The sequence below is a fragment of the Saccostrea cucullata genome, unplaced genomic scaffold (genome assembly GCF_032062105.1).
Source record: "Saccostrea cucullata isolate Sc308-1 unplaced genomic scaffold, CSIRO_AGI_Scuc_v1 ctg855, whole genome shotgun sequence".
NCBI classification, from domain to species: domain Eukaryota; kingdom Metazoa; phylum Mollusca; class Bivalvia; order Ostreida; family Ostreidae; genus Saccostrea; species Saccostrea cuccullata.
In genome coordinates this window covers 103-6,772 of record NW_026925616.1, presented here as the reverse complement: position 1 = coordinate 6,772, position 6,670 = coordinate 103, and the positions used below count along the sequence as shown (strand labels likewise).

Sequence of the window (6,670 nt, the reverse complement as noted above, 5' to 3'; positions counted from 1 at the left end):
TTCTTATTGTGACAAACATGTATATTGATGTCAAATTGTAAACTATGCCTATCTTTATGTTTTCATGATTTTCTAGACCTGTTGACAAAAGCAATACCAGTAAATTGTAAAAGCAAACTTTGTTTTACTAGCATCAATTGTAAATTCTAATCTGTCAATACTTCTTGCCTGGTTGAATGAGCATATAGAGAAATATTTCTATTTATTTTCATTGAAAGTTAGATAAGTTGATTTCGTGATCATTTTCCGGAATGTTAATCTCTCCAGTGAAAGTAAAGGAGCTAAGGAAGTCTAATTAATATGCATGATATCTTGTGCGTCGTCTTTGTGTCTGACGCTAAGAAAGCCCACTTTGCATGTAAATCTCGTGCAGCTGTCTTAGTACGCAGTACGGTTAAGGCAACCCATGGAAAAAATATGGTAATGAGGTCATAATGAGGTTTGACGTCATGACAGTTGCTCCGCCCTGATTGATCCTTATAAGGAAATAGAGCTCAAAATAACTATTTACCGATATTTGCAAGAATTTGTAACAAACGGCAATATTTCCATGTCTAAATAAATAATTATTAGTGATTTTCTCCTATATAGAATGACATGTTTTTAAAATAATCCGATTTCTTATGTGCCGTTTGGCTGCATTCGGCTTCAGCCAAGCGCTTGCACTCGATGACACGGAATGTTGTTTACATCTAAAAACGTGGCGACATCAGCTGAGATATGCAGTGGATTTATATGCAATAATCAGACATTCTTTAAAGAATTGGGGATAAGATAAGAGACAAGGCATTGTTTATCCCTATTACGAGAATATGAGGACATTATTACAGAAAATAATGGAAGAGTGAGACGATCTGCACCAGCTCCCTAGATCCATCACTGCAGTGCATTCAGCCCAGGTATGTATGCACATGTTTGAACATTATGTAGATATGCTTCTGTTAACATCGAAGAAAAAACGATAGCGGGTGTGTACTTGTTTATTTAGATGTATTATCACGGTCAGTGAAAAACTAATGCAGTGCAGTGTGTGTCGCCCCCACCCCACCCCCCCCCCCCCCACCCAACAGCCCAAAACTAATGCAGTGCAGTGTGTGTCGCCCCCCCCCCTCCCAACAGCCCATATAAAGTTGATCACTTTGTTTTATTAAAAATTTAAGAATGTAATTGTACTAAATATAGAGTCGATTACCTTATTTTCTTTGAGACAACATGTGTAATAAGGGTGTTAATTAGTAATACAAACTTAGACTAAATTAAATTTGAAATTTCATTGCTGCAGTCAATGTGTTGACAATGATTTACTGAACATGTAATGTTGTTGTCTTTTTGGCATAAAAACATGCTAAATGTAAAAAATATTATTTGTATCATTATGATGAAAACAAAGAACCTCCACTTTAGATCTATGGGTTTAAATTTTTAGAATTTCTAAATTAATGGTGAATAAAATATTAATTTTTTTTAGTTTGATTTCAATTTTTAAGTCAATTAATTTCTGTAATTTATACATAATTTTTTTTAATCATATGACATATTATACTTTTATTATTGTAGCAGTCAAGGGATCCAGGCTTGAAGTATAAATAAATACAAAATGCATCCATTTCTCCACAGGGTATGTACACTTATAAAGCATTCACATTTTTTTAACCATGCTTGTGTGCATGATTAGGCCTATATTTATTTTTCATTTTGGTAAAGATGGAAGAATGTTTTTTTTTATATTCTAATCATTTGTTCTTGTTAATGTCAGAGGTTTTAATTTCTTAGAAGAGTTTTGTAAATAAATACAGCTTTGTTTCCATTTAACTTTTATATGAATTTTAATTCACTACAGTTTACAATATATCATGAATTGTTTTGTCAAATGTAAAGTGATTTTACTTTACAATGTATTTTATTTAGTAATCTCATAGCAATAGTATATATAATGTGTTGCAGATATTCCTAAAGAATGACACCAATGGAATCATTCATGATCAGGCAGCAAGTTAATCCATGATGTAAGAAAAATGGTATGCTCCATATTAGCTATAAACCATGCAATATTCCTGGCAAACAATAATATATAACAGTAGAATTGCAAACATTTAATTATATATGCATCCAATGCATGTTTCCATGCATTGATCTGAATTTAATTAAATTTTAATCACCAATTTACTCTTAGCAATGGTATGTTACTACATGTATGTCCTGATTTTCTCATACATGTATTTTCAGAATTGATTTCATCCACAAGAACATGAAGTGATGGAAAAAATTGCAGCCCCCCAGTATTCCTTGTACAGTCTATCTTAATTTGAAAAGCTGATTATGAAATAAAATTTCTTTATAAAAAATTATTTGACTTTTTCATATTCATGTACTTACTGTACAGGTGTTGAAAAGGCTATTAAGATTTGATAATCTTGAATTGCATATATTTGTGTGGTGCCAGGCTGTCAATGTCCATCAAGATTTTTTTCCAGCATGTACATTGTGTTTATTTGTTTTTCTTAATAATAGTACCTAAAAAGGAGATTAAAGGCCCCCTAATTGATTCAAAACAAGAAAGGGGACCACCATTTTATTCTAAAGGGAAGAGGGGGGGGGGGGGGGGGTTGGGGTTGGTAAGTTTTCCCAAGTCATTTTGTTTTTTATTTCTTTTCATGTCAATGAAGGACAGGTCTACTAATATTTACTTCCAATATGATGAAACACAGATTATTTATTTTCTTCCCTACTGAAAAATGTCTGACAAGCAAAAAAAAATTATAGGAGGGGGAACACTGGTCTGGGGCAGATTAATTTTTTTTATCCTATTTGGGACATATTTATTTTCAACATTTCAGATCTACCTCCCCCCCCCCTCTTTTGGAATAAAATGGTAGTCCCTTTAACAAATACAGGAATTTGTATGTTTTCCACTTAGTCTTAGTTCTTAAAACGTATGACTTAAATCCCATAGGAGTTGAAGGTTTTAAAGAAAGCCATGATATAATCTTGTATGCGAAAAAAATATTTGTACACAAGTGTATGTACATTAGTGACGGAGGGGTATGATTATCGAATTCATTATTGATGGAGGCTATCAATTGACTATTATAATTGAATATTCCCATTTTTATTAACAATCGGCGTTTTAGATTACATGCTGCGGCAAACTTTACACCTACATTTAGCTGCATGTGTGTTTACACTGATTCGAGGAAATGCGGAAGGTCTGACAGACGTCTTATATCATACATAATTCACACATTGTATATAGAACGAAGTCACAAAATAGAAAGTAATATCCAGTGTTTTATGCATACTGTTCGACTAAGTAAAAAGATCCCGGCGCATTATGCAAGTATAGGCCTGGTTATTTAAAATCTACGAGGTAAACAAACTTTAACAAGTACTGAAGAGTTATCTCCCATGCTGGGTCAACGATGCGTTTGAAAACTATATTTAGACTGACTGTACCAAGATGTAAATTTTTAATCAAAAAGTTCAAGGGCAAGGCGACAATCTAATAAGTAGGTTTTTATTTTAAATTATTCATTTTACTGTATAGTTTTCAAAAAGTAATGCTCATTTCTTTGTAATCCTTAAGGTAATTTATAATTTCCGATGATATTACGAAAATACCCTATTTTTCATATACTACTGACTGTTTCAGGTGAATAACTCAAATGTATCGGAAAACCAACTGAATGAGCATCACTTTTGCGAAAATATAGATACATAGGAACAATTTAAAACATTGTGCAGTTATTTGTTTGTTTGCCTTGCCCTTGAACTTTTTGGTTAAATTTAACATTTCATTTGTTGACCTAAAATCGGAGCCCACGTGACTTTAGAGGGTCACATGATCACAAAAATTCCTAGGTGAATAGCGATGGACATACTCTTCAAGATAACATAAAGCTTTTTTAACTAGAGTGTCTTGCTGAAAAATAAAATAGTTAAATATTAATTGTATCGTTTTTGGTGACTTTTTATAGAAAATGTTGCCTTAACTGTACTGCGTATGTCTGACGTCGTTGAGCGGAGACTATTGAAATTGATATGAAGGCCTTGTATAATTTAAATCTATTTTTAAAAAATTGAATCTAAATTTACAATTTAATTTTATAATAAAATATGGAAATATAAAGAATCACTGCCTCGACATGCAAACCAATTAACCCCACGCTGCCCTTCTATACTCTACTAACGAGACAGTCATTCTTTAAATGTTGTTTCTTCTGCTCAATCACTATAATCGGCCATATTGGAACTATAATGGCAGTGAATTTCATCAAGGTTTATACTGAGAAAATCCAAAACAAAATCGCATTTTTTATATTTTAATATTTCGGATAAAGTTCTTCCGCAGATGGTTTGCTTCTTCTTTAAATATTTATTACCAGAATTTATAAAATTGCTGATACTAAAGAGAAAGCTGCGTGCGACCACCTTTTTAGTTAAAATATCAAAAGAGTTCATGAAGGAAGGAGAACAGAAATGGTGTTTTTAAGGCGCAGATTCAGAATTTTTTTTTTCAGGGGATGGGGTGTGGGGTGTGTGTGTGTGTGTGTGTGGGGGGGGGGGGGTTCAAACAAAAAAGCATGTAAACTCGCCAAAACGTCAAAAACTATTTCGAGTTGGGGGGTAGTCGTTGCCTTCTACTGCTTCAGACCTTCGACTTTTCAATTAAACACAGAAATGGCTAAAATAGGCGTTACCTGCTGCCCAATTTAATTCACTTATGTGAATAAAATTTTGTATAAATTAAATACCAATTTAACACAAATCCGCATTTTCCAGGGGGGGGGGGGGGTCCAATGTCACATTTTACTTGCTTTAGTATATAAATGTAATAACCTTGCAAATTTCAGGGGCTGAACTGACCTCCAACCCCACCACACCCTCTAGATTAGCTCATGTTTTTTTATAAAATGAGTGTTAATTGCAAATTGACAGGTGTAGACGAAAGGCATATGAGAGTATTACATAAGCAATTCATGTCTTGATTAGAACATTAATTTTGTGCATCACATAAATTTAGTGCATCACGGAACCTATAGCTATCGTGAACCCATTTATAAAAAAAATACCATAATTCCTTCAAAAATTTATGAAGCAGAATGAAATGCAAACTAGATCTTTATCAAATTAATGTTAAGTCTCATACTAAAAATCAGCTCAATATATACAAGCAGTTAGGGAAAAAAATGTGGAAAAACCCTGAAGAATTGAAAAGGTCTCAATGCCGTAAAATTCATTGAAGCGGAACGGCATTCAAACTTGATCTGTAACACATCAAGATGCACTCATTTACTTAGGGCGCACTTGTTTCATAAGCCGGGTCAAGCCGGTTGATATTTCCAGAAGCGGGCAAGTCCCTTGTTTCAAATATTTTTAAGTCTTCGGGCGGTCAGAAAGTAGCCCGGATCGCCCGAAAAATTTCGAGCGGCCAGATGAAAAGCACTTGCAATATGGCGGAAAACGGACTCCGAAGTAGAACTTTTCTTTAGGTTGGAATATTCGATTTTTATCATTGCAGCCCGGAGGACCGGGTTGCTCTATGCATATAAGTTTAATTGTTGGTGTATGGGGATTGGGGTGGGAGTAGTTATTCAGAATTTTTGGTTTTCTAAGTACATATATTGAAGAGTTTGTAAATCAGAATGTTTTTACCCTTTATAAACTACGAGATACATAATATATTTACTTTTATAAAGTGAATCTGTAAAAATAGATATGTTTTTCATATTTAATATGTAAAGTTCCTTATCATTTACTATCGAAAAAAAGACAGCTCCCTCTTTTTAGAATATCAAATTTTTATTATTGCATAAAACGTTCTATGCAAGGTTCGTGTTTCATATTCTAAAATTGTAAATTATATTCAATTTTGAATTTAGATGATGTATGTGTCTAACTTAAATTTATATTTTATGCAGCCAGCATTTACTTGAGGAATTGATCAAGTTTAAGATGGTTGTTGAGTTTTATGTGACTATAAGTTTTCAAAATATTCGCGACTATGATCTCCATCAATTAGACGCATGCTTTTTTACATAATTTATCAAAGCGGTTTGATGATCAAGACTAATTTCCATTGTTTACTTTATATTTCGCGGGCGACAATTGTTTACAGTAGTTTTATTGTCAATTACAGTACTAGTGCTGAGGTAATAAGTAAATTTTATAACATGTTTGATATTTTGCACGACAAACATTTTTTTTTAATTTAAAGATACTTTTTAGTTTTATTCGAAAGGAGGCCCTGTGCTCCAAATTCACAGATTGTGCATTGAATGGATCAAGTAAATATTACAACGAAATATTTCCACATAATCGTTGTCCTCCTGCGTTCAGAAAAAAATATATTTTACAGCAAGAAAACCAATAACAATCATCTTTATCGTGTCAACGCCTGCCGCTGACACGGGGCCTCGGTTTTTAAGGTCTCATCCGAAGGACCCGCAACTTTCACTTCAAAGTGACAAGCGTATGGCGAAGGAACAGTTGCTACCCATTGTTTTATCGACTTAGGTTAGTCGCGACAGAAATACGAACTCACGACCTCCCGATAACGTAGCAAGCGCTCTACCGACTGAGATACCGTGAACGGTACAAGCGTTTAGAAAAGAAAAGTGTGGAAAACGAAGTAGGACATACTGCATTACAGACAGACAGACAGACAGACATG

General features: G+C 33.7%; 1 long non-coding RNA gene across 2 annotated transcripts; it reads left to right on the top strand.

Annotated features, from left to right (window-relative positions):
- The first annotated feature begins 382 nt into the window (after positions 1 to 382).
- Positions 383 to 2,467, top strand: LOC134269347 (uncharacterized). Of its 2 annotated transcripts, none has more exons than XR_009992558.1 (4): positions 383 to 899; positions 1,558 to 1,618; positions 1,945 to 2,006; positions 2,227 to 2,467. It is a non-coding gene; the product is annotated as an uncharacterized LOC134269347 (long non-coding RNA). The 2 variants fall into 2 exon arrangements; XR_009992557.1 differs by having other exon boundaries at positions 1,945 to 2,018; positions 2,227 to 2,465.
- The last annotated feature ends 4,203 nt before the right edge of the window (positions 2,468 to 6,670 follow it).